General features: G+C 31.5%; 1 long non-coding RNA gene across 1 annotated transcript; it reads left to right on the top strand.

Annotated features, from left to right (window-relative positions):
- Positions 1–7,696: 7,696 nt before the first annotated feature.
- Positions 7,697–12,674, top strand: LOC127720733 (uncharacterized). Its single transcript, XR_007990969.1, has 3 exons — positions 7,697–7,739; positions 11,491–11,579; positions 12,195–12,674. It is a non-coding gene; the product is annotated as an uncharacterized LOC127720733 (long non-coding RNA).
- The last annotated feature ends 9,290 nt before the right edge of the window (positions 12,675–21,964 follow it).

Below are 21,964 nucleotides of genomic sequence, written 5' to 3'. Positions count from 1 at the left end.
CTGTTTAGTATTAAATTTATATTTAAGATCCATTTATTACATCGATGATCCGTTTATTTGGCAATCGCCAATGGCAGTCAGCAGGGTTTAAGAACATTTGTTGTTCGACCTGTTAGTCAAATGCGTTTTGTTAAAATATACTTTTTCACTCTTTTGGTCTTTTGGAAAATGTTGTTTGTGCTGTATATATATATATATATATATATTGTTTTAATCTCACTTACTAGTACTATTGCATTAGATGATATCATAATACACCATTGTTGTATATTCTACAGTTGTGTATGGGGATACCAATGGTTAGTGAAGAGTCAGATAATGGATGTTTTGAGTTCGTTGAATGTCCTCCAGGTAAGTTCTTTGCCTTTAATAGTGCAGGTGATGCATTAATGTTGATTCCTTTATTTTCATGCGTATCAACTTCCGTGGATTAAGAAAAAATTGTATGGTTTTACAAAAGTCTGCAAACAAGCCTATAGAAAATTTATTTTTCGTTGAAAATATAAATTCGTGTTTCACCTGTACCCACGAGAATAGGTATCATATCAATAATAATGCATGCACAGTACTGTCTTTATATATAGTTGTCTAATTAGCACTAAAACCACGTCTCCTTATTTTCATATGAATGCTTTCGCATAAAAAAATGGACGATTTCGAAATAGATTGAGAAGAAGGCTGCTGGAATTTCGACTTGGATATGAGGGTATGTTCGATGGGAACAATACTCCTCTGAAACCAACTGACCAACTACGGAGCACTCAAAGAGTTGTTGCACATTTTTTGTTTGTTACGTGAAGAGATCTGAAGACAGAATGGCAGGCATTTGATTTAACGTCACAAATCCGTCCGGATATGTCTGCGTATTTTTACATCCCTCATAGTCAAACGGACGCCTTTCTTGGCATGAGATTTACTGTAGAATAGGATGAATACATCTCTTCCTCAATCATTCCTACGGGTTTTCAGGTAAAGAAATAGAACGAATCAATGATCCAGGTAGCGAATCAAGATGCAAAATAAATGATTGCACGTACAAAAATTGAAACATATGCGCATAACAAAAATCAATAGAAAACGCATACTGTCAGAATTTAGATAGAATTACTTTGAAAGGAAGAAACATAAATGTGACATTGAAAAAAGGATTTATTATATATAGTAAAGATCGAATTATTTCAAAATGTGGTTTTTCCTTAGAATGAGAGTCATTACCGAACAATTATACGAAGAAAATCCAAGACAACAGACTGAGTGTTTATTGCAAAAATAAAACTGATATTATATCACTTACAGGTGTAAAAAAACGATATAATAAACCACGTAGACCGTACGTGAACACTCATTTTTCGTATATCATTAAAAGAAATCCACTCTTCAACCCGTTATAAAGGGTTGATAACCGAGTACATGTATATATTAATGTATACATGTCTGATAAATCTTTAATATATACATATATACGTTACAGGCATTTCCTTTATATAGGCCTTTTGTAAAATGACTGAATTTTCATGTAATTAATAAAATGCCTCACTTGCCCTGGATTAAATAAAATGACTAAAAATACCAAGTCATTTTGTAAAATGATTGAAATTTAGTTGTTAAAATTCATCCTGTTGAAATCAGTAATTATCATAGAATACACTGTTCTGTTGTTTAATACTTTCAGAGGCTTATTTTGTGTACATTTCATTATATGTAATAATTATAGGTATTTTGTTAAATGCGTGATAAAATTAGTCACTTTACAAAATATCGACATCTCACATCTTACAAAATGCCTAAATTTAGAAAATGCCTATAAGATATATATAATTGGTTTAAATCTGTCTGTTAGTGAAATAAGTCACTATTTTGCATGTTGCATGCATGAGTTTCTAACGAACATCGACGCTAACAGAATAAGAGTATTCGTACAGGTACGTATTTTAATACATTAAAATAAAATATTTATATATTTGCAGGCGAAGAAGTCAAAACCTGTCGAGAATCCAATGCTTTTAATTGTACGAGGTGTTTACCTGGATATGAACAACCAAACTATGTAACATCAAACCAACATGATAACACATGCTTCAAGCCTCAAAGTGATTGTGTTGCTGAAGGTGAGACATTTCTGCGAACGAAAACTCGTTATTCTGAAAACCGTACTTAAATTGCAGGGGAATGAATATTGGACGAATATAGAACAAAAGATAATGCAACCCGTGACAAATGACAAACATGATATCTTGAAGGTGCAGTTTAAGTTTTGGCATTTGAAATAAAAAGATTGTTAGAATGAACACTTGAACGGTTACTTGGTATACTAAACTAAAAAGAAAAGGTGAAATAGGTGAAAAATTACCAAATAAAAACAACATGTGAACATTTGAAGTTTCAACTATGTCATTAGTAGGGCTAGAAGGTTTCATTATTCTGTAGCAACTAGGTTCACTCCGGGTTCGCTGGGATTTAAAGTTAGTATTGGTCAATCTTTAGCTTTCTGGGTAGTATTTTGTGCATGCTTGTCGGTTCTTCTGATTAGTCTTTAGTAGATGACTTTTATTTCCACATTCGCCTGTTTTATACACCATGAATTTTGTGAATATAAATCATCAATTAGGTATTTATCTATAACATGCATGTATATTTTTCATATGGAAGATGTAAAATACAGTCGAACAGAACATAAAACATTCTGTGACAGTCTTGATGGATGCAAATGTAACACCAACAAATGTTACTATGGAGACCCTTGTTTATGTGATCAACATACTCCAGGATGTCCAGTTAATAAATCACTTGATGAGTTTGGAGGTAATATGAAAAAGTCTTAAATCATAAAAGTTGACATTATATTTATGTTTTTTTTTATCCTTAATCATTATGATTTGTTTTAAAAGTTTACATTTATATCATTTTGACAAATATATAAACGAGTCACTGTTAAAAAGTCTGTTTGCATTTTAGTATGTCAACCAATGTGATACTGGGACAGCAAAGAATGATACAGGATGTGGACCTTGCAGATCTGTTTCATAGTAAGTTACTTAGAATAAAGATACAATGTATGCGCTTTAAACTTATCTTAGCTCAAACACACACATGCACTTACAGTGGATAATAATAAAATCACCTTATTTATAACAAACTTTAGAAGTCGGTGTTTATGCATACGTTTCCATTCTTGTTTTTTCATCCAAGCCGACGATGAAACCGTTCATACGATGATTCTTATTTCCCGGTATTTATTGATCCGCCGGTTGTTATAGAGTTCGGGCTGTGCATATCTTTTTTATAGATAATGGCCTAAGGAGCATTCATTAAAATGTTATTTACCAGGATGAGTTGTGAAATGATATTTGCAAGACACAATATTTTGCTCATAAAATTAAAAAAAAGTCTTGTAAGAATTGTCTTCTTAATGTTTCTGATAAAGACGTTTATCAATTATTTCAGTAATTTTATACAATTACTATTTGGAAATCTTGATTCCTATTGAATTCGTTAATTGGTTTAGGTAAAACTAAAACAAAACATGTAGCTTTATTTACATTTATAGAATCATGTGCAAAACAGTGTAGCCGAGACCATTGATTGGCGCGCTGAAATATCCCATTGACTGGGTCAGATTAGGTGAACGTTCGTCTGTAACGCCCACAACTCCCGACGTATTTATTATAAACATTTAAACTGTGGGGTTGCCAAAGGGTCTCAGTATATATACGAACTACAGTGCACAGTATATTATATACATATTTTATTTGCGATCATAAAATGTACGAAGTCGTCCATTACTATGTAAATTGGGTCGATTGAAAAAAAAGCTGAATATGTTTCTGTTGCCAAGGGTTTTTCACAAGTATAGTAGTTAGCAGAAAAGATCATCAAACTATAAATTTTATACTGAACTGCGGCCAAGCTTAGCGAAAGGTCGTGCAACATAATCAGTCAAACAAACTTTATTAGATTAACTCGTTAAGGAACGATCGTTTTCATTGGTCAATTCAAACCTTCGACCTCACACCTGCGAAAATAGAACACGCGTACTATAAAGCTGAATGGACTGATCAGTATTCACGTAGCCGGTCAAGGTCGTTAAAAACTTCCATCGTCATATTCACGTACATGATTGTGTTCTTGATTATCCCATGGCAATCCTAGCTTTTATACATGTGCATGTAAAATTTTAAACTTTAATCTTAACAGTCACGTCGAAATATTTAATTCAACTGTCTCCTCTCAATTGGTTCTGAATTAAGGGAGCTACCATTTTATTTTGATTGGGGTGGGGGACTTGGATGAAACATATTGTCCTGCATTTTTTTTAGTTGTTATCTCTGTCCTGTCTTTCTATTTTTCAGTCTGTTAGGTCCTGACTATATTTATTAGTTTATTCTGATTTTTTTTACATAAATCGTCATCCTGCCTTTTTTTGTCAAGTTGCTCACCCTGCCTTATCTTTTATTCAATGGACTTGATGAATTAACGTTGTACTTGAAATGAAACCGTACTTAACTACAAAAATAACCAAATTACTTACTAAAGATATTGCTCGATTTTTATAGTAAATGGGTTTGTGTTATAAACTGTCATGTTCATTATTCATATTCTTTCATAAGTTTTAGGATAGTGTGATTTTTTTTCTGATTTAGTTTACTTGATTTTGAAAAAAAAAATCCCGAAATTCTAAGTAAATTCAGAACATGTAACCAGCCATGCTTTGTTTAGAGAAAAACTGGAGATGGCAAACCATGGCACAGTGGAAGGAAATGTACTTTATAAACTCTAGCGATATACTTTCTTGATTTATAATTAACTGTTTTGCTATCCTCGGTTGAAAATTATATATTGTAAATATTTAAATAGTTGCATAGAAAACAATCAGTTTTAAACAGTGTGGTTATTCACTAAATGTATTGATAAAAGGTGACTCCATTTTTGTACATACTTTTACAGTAGTCATCCTTAATTTCTTAATATTTCGTTTATAAGTTTATCATACATGTATTTCATTTTAATACGCACGCATGCCACACGTTACTTTGGCGGATAGTTCAACAATGTTATGCAAAGCTCTATTCTTACGGTATGAAATTAAAGGATAAATTTTCAACCAATTAAAATCGAAAACAGTACATTTATATAGTCCCTTATAAACTACGACATTTCTCACAAGTATTTATTTATTTTTTAGTTCCACACATGCAAAAATAAAATCTTCGCCGATGAAACATTTCAAACCTTTTTACACCAACATGCCTTCACTGAATTCATTTGAATTTCGTGGTGACCATGATAGTACATTGCATAGTACATCTATATTCACGTGCACACATGATACGATCTTTCGGGGACAATTTGCTCGTTTATGACACGTCATTTTTGAATGACCAAACGCTTAGCTACTTTATTTTCGTTTTATAGCATGAAAACAATAAAAGAGGAATGTGCAACCCATCATAAATTTGAAATGAATCAGTATTATGAGATCCTTATTATAAGTAACTACGACATTGTCAGGATAATAACCTAGCGTCAATATGAAAGAAATTAAAGTGGTTCATACATTCATCCGTATAAAAGCGGCACATGTATTTTATTTTATCCTTATATTTTTCATAGTGCGGTACAAGTGCTGCATGCATAAAGAATATTACTTAACACAAATTATTAGTATAATATTTCGACCCCACTATTTGAAATTCACAAAATACTTATTTAATTATTTCGACCAAAAATCATTGTTTTTTACGTTCGTAGTAACGTAGTACATTCCATTGTCGGTCACCTGTGTCAATTCATGTGCACACTACAATTGTTGTTGTATTTAAATTTTTCGGCCAATGAAATGAGACGTTACAAGTTGTTTGTTTGTGATACGCCAGAATGTTATCAATGAATTATCAATCGATAAACTTGACTGCATTTCAGTGTACCTATTCAAAAACGTAAATGCAAATTTCACAAGGCTTGATCCAAATAGCCTTTTTACTGTCTAATAAGTTAACTTGCAAGTACGAAAAAGACAGGAAAGAAGGTCTATATGTTTTGTGTTTGCACACTTTTTAAAGTTGATCATGCATTCGTTCTAAAATAAAATTTTGACCAGATAAAAGTTAAAAGATGACATAATTGGACAACCGCAATTGTTAAATCGCTTTGACGTCCGAAAAAAAGATAATAATCAACACATCCATTGTAACTTTTTAAGCCAGTTAAATCCTTTTTTGCTGAAAGAACGTCCGATATCATAAAATTTCATTATCAAAACATAACAAAAACACAAGTAAAGAACGTTTAAGTATTCAATATAAATCAAAACACAAAGGTTATTCCTGATTAGTTTTTCGAATTATTTTATTTAGGCGTTGAGACCCTTTGGTGACCCCACAGTTTAAATGTCTATAATAAATACGTCGTGAGTTGTGGGCGTTACAGACGAACGTTCACCTAATCTGACCCAGTCAATGGGATATTTTAGCGCGCCAATCAATGGTCTCGGCTACACTGTTTTGCACATGATTCTATAAGAAACACTTGTTCAAACCAAAAAAATATTTTTTTTAATTTTTTCTGAATCTGTTCCAGTAAAAAGCTTGTTCATGGTTATTTATAAAATAAAGTTTAAGTTTGTTTTCAGATGAAGTTTAAAAGTATGTATTACCTTAACTGTAGTTGGCAAAACCTTTCGCCCTCACAGATCTTTAGCGTCGTACTTTTTTGGGCCTTTTAATATGTTTGTCTTCTGAAGACGAAATGCGTTCAAAATTGTAAGCCTGGTATCTTTGATGAGTTTTTTTTTATATCTTTAAAACGATGAAGGGTAACTATTCTGAGTGATTTCAATCTGTATTTGGGATGCAAATGCCAGTTTTATGGAATTTGTTTTATAATTCCAGGAAACTTCATAGTTTACCTGGAAATGTTACAGCAATCATACACAAAAAGCGACCATTAATGCCAACAATGGAAACAATAACAAGTAATTTGACACTTTTAGAATAAACTTAAATCTATCTGATGCAAAATGGAGTGCAGACATTCAGCTTATATTGAAACCAAGTCATTTTCTGCTAACTTACTTGTTTTTAAAACAGACTGTTGTTGCGGAAACTGTACCGATTTCCTTTCTTACCAATTTAAATGCTGACTTATCGGATTACTACAAACGTAACATAAAACATGTCACAAGTGAAGACGAACATGCAGACTCATCGGATTACTACCAACGTAACATAAAAAATGTCACCAGTTAAGTAGACACTAAGTCCCATTCAGGGTTTTGATTTGATTGGTTTTATCAAATTTTCAGTTCTCTGTGAATGATTTTAGCGAAATTTTGTAAGTCGCTTCATCATTATTCTCTTTGTCATGATACTGTCTGTCTTTTGTCGACCTTGAGTTGTTTAATAATCATTCCAAATTTTCTCATTTGTCTACATTGAACTCCTTCCCATATTTTGAATAAAGAAAACGCCGTGGAGATTTGCTCCAGACCGATAAATTTGAATAAACATGTTTAATTTTGAAATATTAAGGAAATACTTGTTATTTAAATTTTCTATAGTTTGACTATTGCATTAATAATTTGTCAAATACAGTTTACATTAAAATCTGTTAGTTGTAAGCTTGCTGACCTTATTTATTCATTGTTATGTTTATGATGTATTTGTAGATTCAATGAAAGAAGGTAAAAAAATTACAACTTCAAGATCAAATCCCAGTTGTATGGAACGTACGTTTATGGCTATGTAAGTATTACTCAATGTAAATACACGGAACTAACGCATGGGTGCGGCAGGAAAATTATGAGGAATTAACTAAAGACTGTATGACGAATAAAGCAATATTACTAAATACCGTATAGCGGGTTATTTTCGCGGGGTGTTTATTTTCGCTTCTTTTGGCGGATAAACGTAAATCGCGAAAATATATTCCGCGAAAATTTATGCATACGTTCGGTACTTTCTAATAGCTAAAGTGTTTTGTGAACGATCTATTTTTCCCGGTCGGCAAGTCAATAGCGGTATATGTTAGTTTTAACAACATAAATGCCAAAGGGCATTGTACATACATATATAAAATGACTGCCAGGTGTGTATACCCTTATTTATAAGTGTCAATTAGAATAAGAGTGTAAGGTACTCTGATCAGATAATTACCCTTATTAATTAGTGTCAAACTATACAAGAGTTGTAAACCTTTATGATAATTTTGTAACCTAATTAGTAAGTACATCAAAGGTCAATTTCGTAACTAATCAACCTTAAAATATACAGGACGTTTGAATACCTGTAACAAATATCTAAGTCATCGGTATTTTATTTATTAACCATCAGAATATAATCAATAAATAAGACGTCATTTAGTATATGTAAGAGAATGATAATCCCTTTCTTCATGATTAAGTACGAGCGTTAGCGAGTACTTATCATGAAGTAAGGGATTATCATTCTCTTACAAATTTAGAATATTGTAAAGTGCTCAAGGCTCAAGTGATCTCTTGATTGGTTGTATACAAGAATTAGTTTCATTGTCATTACAATGCTTATAATTGATGCATGACTTCCTTTTTCGGCATTTCATTTATGGATTAGTTTTAGTGATGTAAGGACTTTCTTATAATTTGGGAAATATTAAAAAAAAAAAAAAAAATGCGTTATAGACATTAAATTTAGGTGACACAACAGTACAACGAAAAATTAGGAATTGTATATGTTTCCTGATTGTGAGTATGACTGTAAATCATGTAAAATTTTAGTGAGGAATTATCCTTTTTTTTATTTATTTACAGTTTAAATCAATAAATACTTTTGAGTTACAACTGATTTTATTTCACAGCCAATATTTTGGTCCCGCTTTTTAAATCAAATACGATTTCATTCAGTCAGGGGAATGTTAAAAAAAAATGCCTTTAAAAGTTTTTAATACATTCAAAACTTAAATTAAATTCCTGTTTTTTTTTTATTTTATCGGAATATTGGAAATAACTATTCTTCGCAACCGCTGGTCCAGTAATCAGAATTTGGGAAAACTAAGGATTAAGGTAATTTGTTATTTAATTTTTTTTTCTTTTTTTGCATTGCTTTGATATTATTCATTTTTTTAGTAATTTGAAGTTAGTAATATTTTCATAATAACATTAAAGGTACCAATTTTAGTGCACCAGTAAACTTCAACTTATTTTGATTTTTTTGTTTGTTTCACAATTCAACTTTTAGTCAGTTTCAATCACTGTGTGATAAATCCTTTCAATCTGATAAATGTGCTTCGGGGCAGCTGTAACTCATTTATAGAAACTCTTTGTTTTGAACTGTAAATAGACCTAAATAATAGGATAATCCTTTACTAAGAACATGATTTAATTCATTCTTCACAATTAAGAGACATCAAATTCTACAATTTCATTGGTCGAGAGCACTTTGCTATATTCTAAGGTAAGAATAAATCATTTTACCATAACAATAGACAATTGTTTGTTAAGTTTTACAACTTTTTAACTGCAACAATTTCAGTATGCGCCAAAATATTTAGTTGGGATTTGAGAGTCCACCAAAATAAAAACCGCCAAAATTTTTCGTATACTTTGTTGTCCCCAAATCGCGAAATTTTACACCCGCGAAAATAACCCGCTATACGGTGATTATTTTATAGATCTTAAAAATTATATCCATCAAAGGTTTTGGAGATGATTTACTTACGTTCATACAGTTCTAAACGCTTTTTTGTTTAGACTACTTATCTCTCATTTTTTTGATGCGCACAAATTTGGGCTACATTTATTTATGCGTGTCACCTCTATTCTAGAAGAGAGGCGAAAGATACCAGTGGAACATTCAAACTCATTAGTCGAAAATAAAATGACAACGCCATGACTAAAAAACAAGAAGACCAACAGACAAACAGACAAACAATAGTACACAAAAAAACTAAAGACTGAGCAACACGAACCCCACCAAAAACTGGGGTGTTCCGGAAGGGTAAGCAGATCCTGCTGGTATCGTCTCCCAATTAACTTTGGTAGTGTTCGTAAGTAAAGCATTAAGCAATGCTTGCACCTTCGAGTTAAAGTTGGCAATTTTTTAATATATATACTTTCCTGTAACTATTTGAAACCTTACATGCAAATTTAAGAAGTAACTTTGGAATACAAGAAAAATATTTTCAAAAATTGTATTTCAACAAATTCAATTGTTTCCTTTTCGTAAAAGGTTTATGCGTTTTCTTGCATTCGGTTTAATAAAAGCCATACGAGTGTTCCATTTACCATTACTACCTATTTACAATGTATGACTTAAATGTTGATCATGTTTATGTGACAACATCTATAATCACTTGAATGTGATTGGTCCGCTAAAATTGTTTTCTTTGGTTTACGCTTCGAAAGAACATATTTCCGAAACTACTTTTGTAACCTATGTAAACACCATGTCAATTGATCTGTGAAATATTCATGCGCGATACTCATGACTAGAATCGTTGGGTTAAAAAAAAAAAGTTGAAAATAAAATAAAACATTATATATGTATGGTTTGAGAATTTAATGGATTTATCTAAGGACGATTTTTATCTATTTGTCCATTATCATTAAAACTTTAATAGATAAACAGAAAGTTTGTATAGCAAAGACGATCAATAAGACAAGATATACAAATAAGTCAACATAGCCGAAATTGGCAGTTGATCTTTTTTGGGAGTTATTGGCCTTTAATGACGATTTTACCAATTGTTTACGTTTTTGCCTATTATCTTGAAAACTATAAAAGAAAGATAGCAATTTTCAAAAGCAAAAATTATTATCAAGACAAGATCTACAAAAAAGTTGCTGAAATCATCATTCAATTGTTTATAGCAGATGGTGCCCTTAAATGACAATTTTTACCAATTTCTTACTTTTATGACTATTATCTTTATAACTATAAAATAAAGATAGCAACAATCAAAAGCAAAAATGATCAGCTAGACAAGATCTGCAAATAGGTCAGTATAGATAAAATTGTCAGTATAGGTTTTGTTTTTCATGTGGATGGTTTATGCTCAAATTGTATTGGGTTGATACCACTGTTTGTGGACTTTCCCGAGGGTATCATCATGATGTCTAGCAAATCTTTTACAAATTGTTCGTTATTAAATTTAAAATGATTAAAAAACTATGGTTTCAACTCTCTCAGTCAAAATTGACCTTAGTTAGTTTGGCTGATTCTGTTATGTGATTTTTAGTCATATAGCTCATCAACGGTTTCGGTTCCTATACATCCTTGGCTTTCAAATATTCGGCTTTGAGCGTTACTAATAAAGATAAATCCAGAAAAGAGTTTCAGATGCTTGGAATTTATAAAGTGTTATTTTCCTTTGTTTGTAATCTTCTTTCACTTATCGTGTTTCATTATGTTTTACCTTTAAAGCCATATTTTGCTATTCTATGTTACTGCTTCGACGTGTACTTGCAGTTATACATCTATTTGAATAGTTTAGTACTCATGTTATTACATTTACTTTTAGAGCTATAGGTTTAGCATTTCTGGGGCTGTTGTTAGTTATAGTTATCATCGTTTTGTGTTGGCGATGGAAACAATGTTGCTTTGCTCAAGGTTCGTATCATTTATAAATTTTGCAAGATTTATATGGTATATGTTTTGAAGACTAAAAAATAGAAGGAAGAGCAACCAGAACAGTCCTGTAGTCTCTTGATAATGATGATGTTCCCCTCTTACAAATAAATGTAATGAATGGAAATGAACCATACACGCGTTTTTGATTTCATTATAGATGATATTCTATACTAGCCGTAAGCATGACTAAATGCGTACCATATAATCTTTTTTCTTAAATTTTGAATGCTTACAAACATTCGCAGAAAACAGACATATGCGCTAAAAGAGAAATAGTATTTACCAAATTACCGAACTCTGAGGTAAATTAGAAAAAAGGGGAAGTCCATAAAACCTGAAAAACCCAAACACTTGACTATATCAACAGATCAAAGGAGATATTGGGTTAAAAGTAAAATAACAAAAATACCGAACTCCAAGGAAAATTCAAAACAGAAAGTCCCTTATCAAATGGCAAAATCAAAATGTCTAGAGCTCAAGGCACTATCGTCAATAATAGGCAAATACCACCTCATATAGCCTTATCGGGTCAAGCATATACTTACAATTTTATCTATCAAAAACTCGGTCAAATAGAGCTTTTATGTATTTCAGGTAATAGACGCAGTGCATTAAGTTCCAATGAAAATTCAGGAGCAAACGGAGGGGAAACTGCATATATGATGAATTAAGAAACTTGCATTTACTTAATTGGACACAATCCTAATGTTCGAAACACGTATGATGCGTGTATCTGGATAAAAGGAAGTTTAGGATTGTATCGCACTGTTGTTTCTTAATAGACGTGAAGATTTATTCATCTTATAAAAGTTATCTAAAATGAAATAATAATATAAGTACAGTTTTGGATAAATGATGATGAAATAGTCGACAAAAAACGATCAAGGTTAACAAACAGTTCACATCCTTAGCTTGGCAGTGTTATGCCAACATTTTACATATAGGAGAGATGAATTTTTCTCATTTCTGTGTTGACATAAATTATCATTGATATGGTAATAATTATAAATTAACTGTTTACAAAACTTGTTTTTAAAATGTTAAGAATTTCCTACCCCAGGAATAGATTACCATGGCTGTATTTGGCAAAACTTTCGGAATTTTTGGTCCTTTTCAACTTCGTGCTTTATTTAGCCTTTTTAACATTTTTGATGCGAGCGTCACTCATGAATCTTTTGTACAGGAAACGCACGTCTGGCATACAAAATTAAAATATGGTATAGATGATGATTTAATTGACGAATAGTTAATCATACAATCTTGTGTAACTGAGTGAAAATTTTTTTAGCTCTAAAAGACAATTATGTTCGTGCAATACAGGGAACAACATATATGATCATTACACTTTTAATATCAACAGCAACAGCATTGACTTTGAACATTTAAAACATCAACTGACACGCTAAAAAGTTTTATTGAGGAGCATATTCATTTAGAATCATCCCACAAAACAGTTATACCGGTATCGTAGGTAACAATATTGTAAACACATACATCAGTACCGTTTCAAAGATACTTATATCTGTTACTAGAAGTATATAAAGACTATTTATCCACATAACATTAAGTTATACCGTTCTATAACTTGGTAATGATAGCTTGTGCTAGTAGTAGTTTTCATATAACAATTCCATGATCATTGCCTTCTGTTTTTACACAAACTTTAAAGTGACTTTTTTAGACTTATTGATTCTTTGAATAAACTTATATCTAAGGGTTATCAATCTAATTCCTTGGTAAAATCTTTAAATATTGTTTTTTATCGGTACTAACATTGCTTTCGTTTTTGATAAATTAAAACATAACAAAACATGTATTGATATAAAGTTATGATACTACATCTTGTCCATACCATAACTTATCTTTTGGCGTTGCACAAGGTCTTTTTTCACATACGTTTTATGTCGTCTTTACTCTTAGTCCGTTTGATACCCTGCTAATGTTCTTATATTGTGCTGATACACCACTGTCCCAAGTTAGCTGGATGGTTCAGCGCTCACAAACATATTACATATTCAAACCCACTATATTCGTTATGTGCATTAGTTAAAGTCGGGAGTTTGTAATTCAGTGGTTGTTGTTGGTTCATGTTTGTCATATTTGTTTTTCGTTAATTGTTTTATTACAAGTAAATGCCGTTGGTTTTTTCTTATGAATGGATTCACATTTTTCATGTCAAACCCATTTGAAGCTGAATATTCGGTATTGGTTTTGCTTATTGTTAAAAGCCATATAGTGACCTATTTAGCTTACAACCACGTCATGTGAACCCTAGTTCATAGTTGACTCATTGGCAATGGTACCCAATTTCCTTTGTTTTATATTGTACAGAAATAATATAATAAGTAATATCTAACAAATAAACCTTTTTGTTTACCATCAATGTTTATCAACCAACCCATAATTAAGGAGAACCTATTTGTAATCGTTATACATAGTATTACATTAAAATTTTTGTGTGAATAATAGATTCATTAGAATCGTTATCTTGTGTATATATTAGCATTATTATCTCAAACGATTGGATATTTATGATTTTCAGCAAGGGTGACAACATGATCGACAACACATACCTCCTTTTTGTTGAATGTTATCAAAATATTTATAAGTACATATCGATATAACAGCAACCCATCACTAATGAAATAAAGTAAACCTAAATACATATATGATAAAACCATAATCTCAGGAAGGTGTTGAAAAATGTAAAAATAGAAAGTAAAGTATGTTACATCGTCACCTTGTTGTTATGTTTATGGAATTGATATCAATGTCAGCTGAAATATTATAAACTCAGATTTGAATGAATAAAACATGCCGGGATATTCAGAATTAGTTTTCCTATTTATATGATCTTCTAATATTGGAGTAACATTTAGATACCTCCAATCTAATTTGGCTTGCTATCAAGATTGCCTTCCGTAGATGTTTGTACAACATATAGCTATACAATGAGCCTTATACAATGCAACGAAATTTAAAATACATTTGGTTATTTTGTTGTAGGGCTGCAGTCTCATTCACGTCATATTCAATTCGTAATTGAAACATTGCAGTAATATACACAGACCGAAATACCTTTTCTTAGAAAAATAGTGTAGTTTCCTTTGAGAAAATATATAATGGATATCATAATTTCTTGGGCATTGGTTTATAAAAACAAACGTTAGGATTTTGTATTTTATTCCACCTTCACATATTGTATTATGTAAAACAAAAAAAAAAAGAATAACAATTATGTATTGTGTGATCAAATAGAATCAACGTTATATTTTATTGTTTACCAAAGTAGAACGATATGTTTAATTGATTGTTTTTAAGATTTGTACAAAAATATCATTACAATTTTAATACCTCTCTCTTTATAGTCGGGGTATATCGGAACCCTCATGTCCGTCTTTCTGTTTGTTCGTCTATACGTCCGTCATTCTGTTGGGTTCAATATGATAAAAAGATAACCGCTTTTGAATTTATGGAATTGTTTGGACCATTGAACACAGGTTGTTTTCACTTTTACATTTTCAGAGTTATAATTCTTGATTGTAAAACGTTTTTGTTTCTACCTAATAGACAGAGAACTGCTAATTAATTGAAATTTAAATGGAATGTTTTGACCAATAGACAGGTTTTTTCTATGTTCGTCAATTTCACTTTTACCGTTCCCGAGTTATGGTACTTGATTGGTGGTTAAAATAATTTTTGTGGTTTTCGGGTAATAAATTGCTTGGATTTTCAATGGAATGTTTTGGACCATCAAACAAATCTAAAGTTTATTTTTTTTCAATTTCACTGTAACCGTTTGGTACTTGATTTTAATAGGTCAAGTTGAAGTTTGTTGTTTACCCTTTGTTCATTTCAGAGTTATGGTTCTTGATAAAAGAGAATTTCGGTTTCCTGTCGATAAATAGAGATCTGCTTTTTGAAAGTAATCTAATTTTTTATTTCATGTTTTGGACCAATCAAGATATTTTAAGTTCTATCATCGTCGTTTTCACCGTTACAGTTCCAGAGTTATGATACTTTAATGCTGGCAAAATTCAAATGTTTTGGTCTCCATGTAATAAATAGAGAACTTCTTTTTTCAAATTGATTGACATTTGACAGGACCTTTTTGGACCACTAAACACCTGTTAAGTGCGATTACCGCTATTGTCCTTTCTACTGTTCCAGATACTTGATTGTTGGAAAAATTCAAATTTCGTGGTTTCTGAACAATAATTTGAAAAACACTCGATTACATTCAAAGAACTTTCAATTTTAATGGAATACAAAACACAGATTAAATTATATATATATAATTAGACTATCGTCGTTTTAAATTTTGCCATTCCAAAGTTATGGTTTTTGACTATTGAAAATTTCAAAATATTGGGCTACTGATTATAAATTTGATATTCGTCATTCTCAATTTTACCATTCCATGGTACATGCATGTTGGAAAAGATAAATATTTTGTGGTTTCCGGATGATAAAAGGAGTTCCCCTTTTTACAATTCATCGAAATCTAAATGGAATGTGTAGGACCACTAATAACACGTTTTCTCTATTCGTCATTATCGCTTTTATTGTTCAAGAATTATGGTACTTGATTGTTGAATAACAAAATGGTTTTCGGATGGAATTGATTGAAATTTTGAATTTACACTTAAGTCTGCCTCATATCTTGACTTACATCTAGAAATTGACAATGAGGGTCGGTTGAAAACAAAACTTTACGACAAAAAAGATGATTTCAGCTTCCCAATTGTGAACTTTCCATTTCTATGTAGCAACATTCCAGCAGCACCTGCATACGGAGTATGTTTCTCCCAATTGATACGATATTCCCGGGCTTGTGTTTCCTATCATGATTTCCTCGATAGAGGATTGCTGCTCACAAGAGAGCTATTAAACCAAGAGTTCCAAATGGTGAAGTTGAAGTCATCCCTTCGTAAAATTTACGGACGCCATCACGAGTTGGTTGACCGTTATGGAATAACCGTTTCACAGATGATATCGGATATGTTCCTGATGTCGTTACTACAATACCCTCCCTTTTCACGAATGTGACTTACCGAATTAGACTATTTACCGGATTTTTAAAATAACCTCTCACCTCACTACAAGTTTAAGACATCCCCAAGTTTGCTTTGGTTGTTCATGTCTTGATTGGCCTGATTTTGTTGAGAAATTTTGTGTTTTCCTTTTCTATCATTTGGTCTAACGGGTTAACCTTTCGAAATTCTGATTCCTCAAAGCTTTTCAAATTCTTACTTTATTTGGCTTTCCAAATGTTTTGAAACGTCTTGCGTACATAATAATAAGCCTAGTATCGTTTTATTTTGGAAGTTTTTTCAGACATTTATTTTGATTCCATATTCAATTTTGACATTATTATGTGAATAATGGAATACAATATTAAGGCTAAAAAACAATTTGGTGGGAGGAATATTTTTCCAAGTAACACCCCCATGTTGGAAAAACACAAGCAAACATTTTTAAAAAGGCATTGAGATTAAATGTTTTAAAGGTTAGCACCTGTAGTTTACTGAAATGTATGAAAAGTAAAGTTTAACAAGAAAATATATTGCTTGAAATGTCTACATTCCACAAATTTCCGGTTATTATCTAGTGATAGCCATCTTTTTAAATGTGATGAATAAAAATTAAAATTAATCAAACATGATACGTGAAATGAGAGAAGAATACATAACATATCTATTTCAAAATGATATTATTTTGGTGATTAAGTACCTCACCACGATATGGATCTTTAAAAAAATAACATCTTACACAACGTGTAGGTTACAAACTAATGAGTATCCTAAGCAGATGTAGAATAGATATCTTTTTTATAAACTGAATAAAAAACTCAGAGCGAATATAAATTAAAAAATACTAAAAAACATTTTTTCACATAGTATGCCCTCCTTATAAGTAAAATGTTATATCTTTATTTTACACATTTTAAAAACACAAGCTTCAAAAACTGAGAGTAATTTTATTCATTGAATATGAAGTGAAAAAAAATGGGTTTGGAAAACAATAGTATTTAAACACTGCGCGTTAATCTTTATTTAGGAATTATGAATACCTGGTGATGCAATACGCAAAATTCACGAGCTTAAGCTACCAAAAAATGACAATTTTTATATCAAATACATATTTAATATTGAAACAATACATCAGCATTTACTTCCGGGTGCGCAATACTTCTCTGCACTTCCAAAGTATCTGTAAGCGTAATGATTCTGAAAACCTATCAATCAATGATACTATAAAAGCTTACAAAATATAGAATATTCAAAGTAAGACAATATTTTATAAATTATGAATGTACTCCACTTTTTTTATGATTTTTAATCAAATGCGCTATCTAGCAAAAAGAATTGTAGTCATTTATCATAGTATGTCAATTCCAGTGATTGTCCAATCGACGTTCGATATTGTCTCTCAAAGGCTCTTCCAAACCTCTTATTGGTTGTGAAATATTATTTCTCAATTTTGATTACTAGTACACTTCTTTTTATAAGCAATGGCTTTTAATACCAATTTGTTATTACTATAAGAAATAAGAAGATGTGGTATGATGGCAAATGTGAAAAATATCCACCAGATCATTGACGCGGATATTATCATTTATAGGTCATCGTACGGCCATCAACAATGAGAAAATCACGTACAGTATAGTCAGCTATAACATCCCACCTCCGACATAAAAAACAGGAAACCATTCAAACCATAAAATCACGGCCTAATTTACAACATTTTAAAGCTACAAAACGTAAAAATATCATAAGTTATCCTTTCATAATTTATTATGGTTAGTATCTCACAAGTTTCAATCATGTCTTATCTGAGCTTACCATATAAGTCGTGATAATAACACCAGTTTAGACTTTCCTCGTTCACAGACTAATCAGTCAAAATATGCAGATTTTTGTATTTTGTCGATGCACATTTTAAAAGTGTCGACGTCCTTTTCTTAAATGGCACACACCAATTGCTAGAATAATCAAAATATGGACTTACTATTGATTTGAATAGCAAATTATAGTAATCTTTCTACTTCAATTATCTGCGGATAAGTCCCACTACTTGGATGACTATTTAATTGAAAATACCATGACTTTGTATGAGCATCGAATTTGAAAATTATTAACCCAACTATCTTAATTTATATATTTTTTATTGTATTATTTGATTCGCATGTTTACATCTTGTGTTGCCCATATTGGCTGTTAATTTGTTTCGTTGATACATGAAGCACATTACATTTGTCTTACTGGAGCGTAACAGACATGTATCGCTTCGTCTTACTATGGGTTCTGTGTCGTTCTGAACTATATTTAAAAAATTATGTGTCTACTTCAGAGTCTACACAAACTGGTAAAAAGACGACCAATTGATTTTACGGGAGAGAAGGATTTTGTAAATGAGTAAACTGGCTTGGTGAGAGCTGAAAATTAACATACATGCATACGACAGGATAAAAATGAATATTCTGCAATAGAAAATGCAGGAAACAGTTGTTTACAAAAGTGAAAATAAATATTTGCAAGGTCAAGCCGAGGAAAAAAATCAGCATGCATAACAACAGATTTACATGAATAGTCAATCCGTAATAAATCCGCCGATTTTGAAATAGTTTGACCTCGAGCATCAATGACGAGACATTTATTGTCAAAATGCGCAACTGATGCAGAGCAATTGGTACCGTTAATATTATTATACTTTCTACTTTCGACCATTCAGGAAGCTCTCAATCCAAATAAAAAGTTGGTCACTCAGCAATAGCAAAGGTGTATGATGATGATGACGACGAAGACGACGACGACGAAATGATGATGATAACAATGACGATGATAATAATGCACTAGATCCATATAAAAAGAAGAAATAGGTTCTCCCTTGTTGGATACACTACGATAGACTTAGGTAAGTAAACACGTAACTATCGGGCAATACAGAACATTTTATAAAAAAGAAAATGCGTTTTGGTGCAATCCCTAAGACTCCGTAACCGAAGCTACCGAATAGTGCTTGTATCGGGAATAACTTTAACCGTATAAATTATTCAAAGAGAATTTTGCTTAATTATCCAATAGTGTACAATTTAGAACGAAAAAACACCACACTGCAATTATTAAGTTTGAACAAATTGAACCATAGTAAGAACCGGGATTATCTCAAGCAATCCAAAAGGGTAGTCTGTACAGTTCTTGGTCTACTCGGTAAGATTGCCTGAAGGGGCGAAGTTGAAATCATCCCTTCGAAAATTAACAGGACGCCATCACGAGTTGGTTGACCGTTATGGAATATTTGTTCCCCGAATGTGACCCACTAAATTAGACTTATCACCGAGTCTGTTCTTACATGAGCACAAGACGGGTGCCACATGTGGAGCAGTTTCTGTTAAACCTTCCGAAGTACTTCCGGTTTTGATGGAACTTGTGTTGCTCAGTCTGTAGTTTTCTATGTTGTCAGTTTTGTATACTGTTGTTTATCTTTAAGTATTTTTTTGCCATGACGTTGTCAGTTTGTTTTCAAGTTTTAATGTCCCCTTTGTATCTTCCGCCTCTATTTAACATGTTTGACATATTAAGGCTGTGATTTTATTATTATAAATGTCTGTATTGTAGAAAACGACAACCTTGTTTTGAATGAATTTATATACCAAACTGGTAACTTCATAATACAACTGTTGCAAATATGGCCTGATCATATCTAGCTCATGTATAAGTCAAATTTCGATAGATATATGTGTTAAAGATGATAAAATTGTGACAAGATGTCTAAAATGACCAATTTGGACAAGAACTTTGAAAGATATATAGGCATGCTTTCGATAAGTAGAGGGTTGTTTTCAAATTCTCTACAAATTGCAACAGAGGTGGGGATATTAAATGAACTGTAAAAGCAAGTTAAGAGTATATACAGGGATTTCTTTTATTCTATAATTCTGATAAACCGGTAACATTGTGTTTGTGATAAAAAGTGTAATTCAAGTTTTTTTTTTGGAATACATGTAAGTATAGTTTGCACTTTGTAAATAGGCTGATTCACAAACAACGCCTCTTTATGTGAGATACTTGTTTACCTACCGATTTCCAGACATGATCTCCATGTTTTACCTCATAGAGACACAACTTGGGAATTTAACCTCTGTAAAGACAGTTGGAAAGCGGTCAAATTGAATTTTAAAAGTAAAGGTATGGGTAGTACAAATATTTTAAGATAAGTTAAAACTCTTTGAAGTTCGAGGCTTATAAAGGTTTAAAATAGGCCGCATAACCCTATGTTTTGAAGTTTGCAAAAAAATAATTCTTTACTAACTATCCATTTTAGGATATATCTTTTTACGAAACTTCATAGTAAAAGTGGCACAATCTTTGTCGTAAAATTAGTTCCTATGGGAAATTGCATAATCTATATTTACACGTGCAACGTTCAGTATTTGGTTTAAAATTTATATGAGGAAATTTTCAATTAAGCTTGAAATAATAATTTAGGATTTCTGTCTGTTGTATATGACATTATCAATTCATTCGAACAACCTGTTATGTCGTATGATTTAATGTTGCGAGTGTTATTAAGGGGGATTTGTTTTTCAAAAATCTTTAGACGTCATTAAAGAATATTATAACATTGTAGTCATATGTATATGCACAATAAACATGACCAGATATGGTATAAGAAATAAGAAGGTTAACTGACAGAAGTTCTTTTTTTAGAAAATGCATATTTTTGCTGTTGGTAATATTTTCCTTCTTGTGACAGTGTGTTTTGTTGATATACAATTGTTCATTACGACATGGCCATGGAATAATAAACATCGATATAAAATGCACTGAAATTTAAGATTCATTCCAAAACACTTTAGAATAGCATTTAGATCAATTCGATACAAAAATAAACGGTTACGGGAAGGAAGATGACCTATCATTTGCAAAAATTACATGTTTTCATTTATTCACGAGTAATCATAACCAACTTAAAGATTAACCTCGACATGTCGCAATCAAATCTGGCACTAACACTACTGAATGCCACAGGTCTTACATGTTAATACATAAATTGAGTTCTCCATTTTACAGTTGGAATTTGTGTAGAAGAAACACTGTTGGGTTAATTTGCAAACTTGTATAAATATTTGTATTTACCATGTATCTCAAACACACTGAGATCCAGTGGGCATATATATTGTATAGTTGTCACTTGCTTAGACTTGTTTGTTTGATATACTTATTTCTAGTGACTGTATAATGAATTGAATCATTATCCCATACGGTATATAAAAATTGTTGAGTTAGATTGCTGATAAATAAAAATACATTGTGTATTATAAAATAATATAACATCTACACACGCTTAAAACACATGGC

The sequence above is a fragment of the Mytilus californianus genome, unplaced genomic scaffold, assembly GCF_021869535.1.
Source record: "Mytilus californianus isolate M0D057914Y unplaced genomic scaffold, xbMytCali1.0.p SCAF_11, whole genome shotgun sequence".
Taxonomy (NCBI): Eukaryota; Metazoa; Mollusca; class Bivalvia; order Mytilida; family Mytilidae; genus Mytilus; species Mytilus californianus.
Note: the sequence above shows the minus strand (reverse complement) of the source record. Positions and strands in the feature narration are given on the sequence as shown.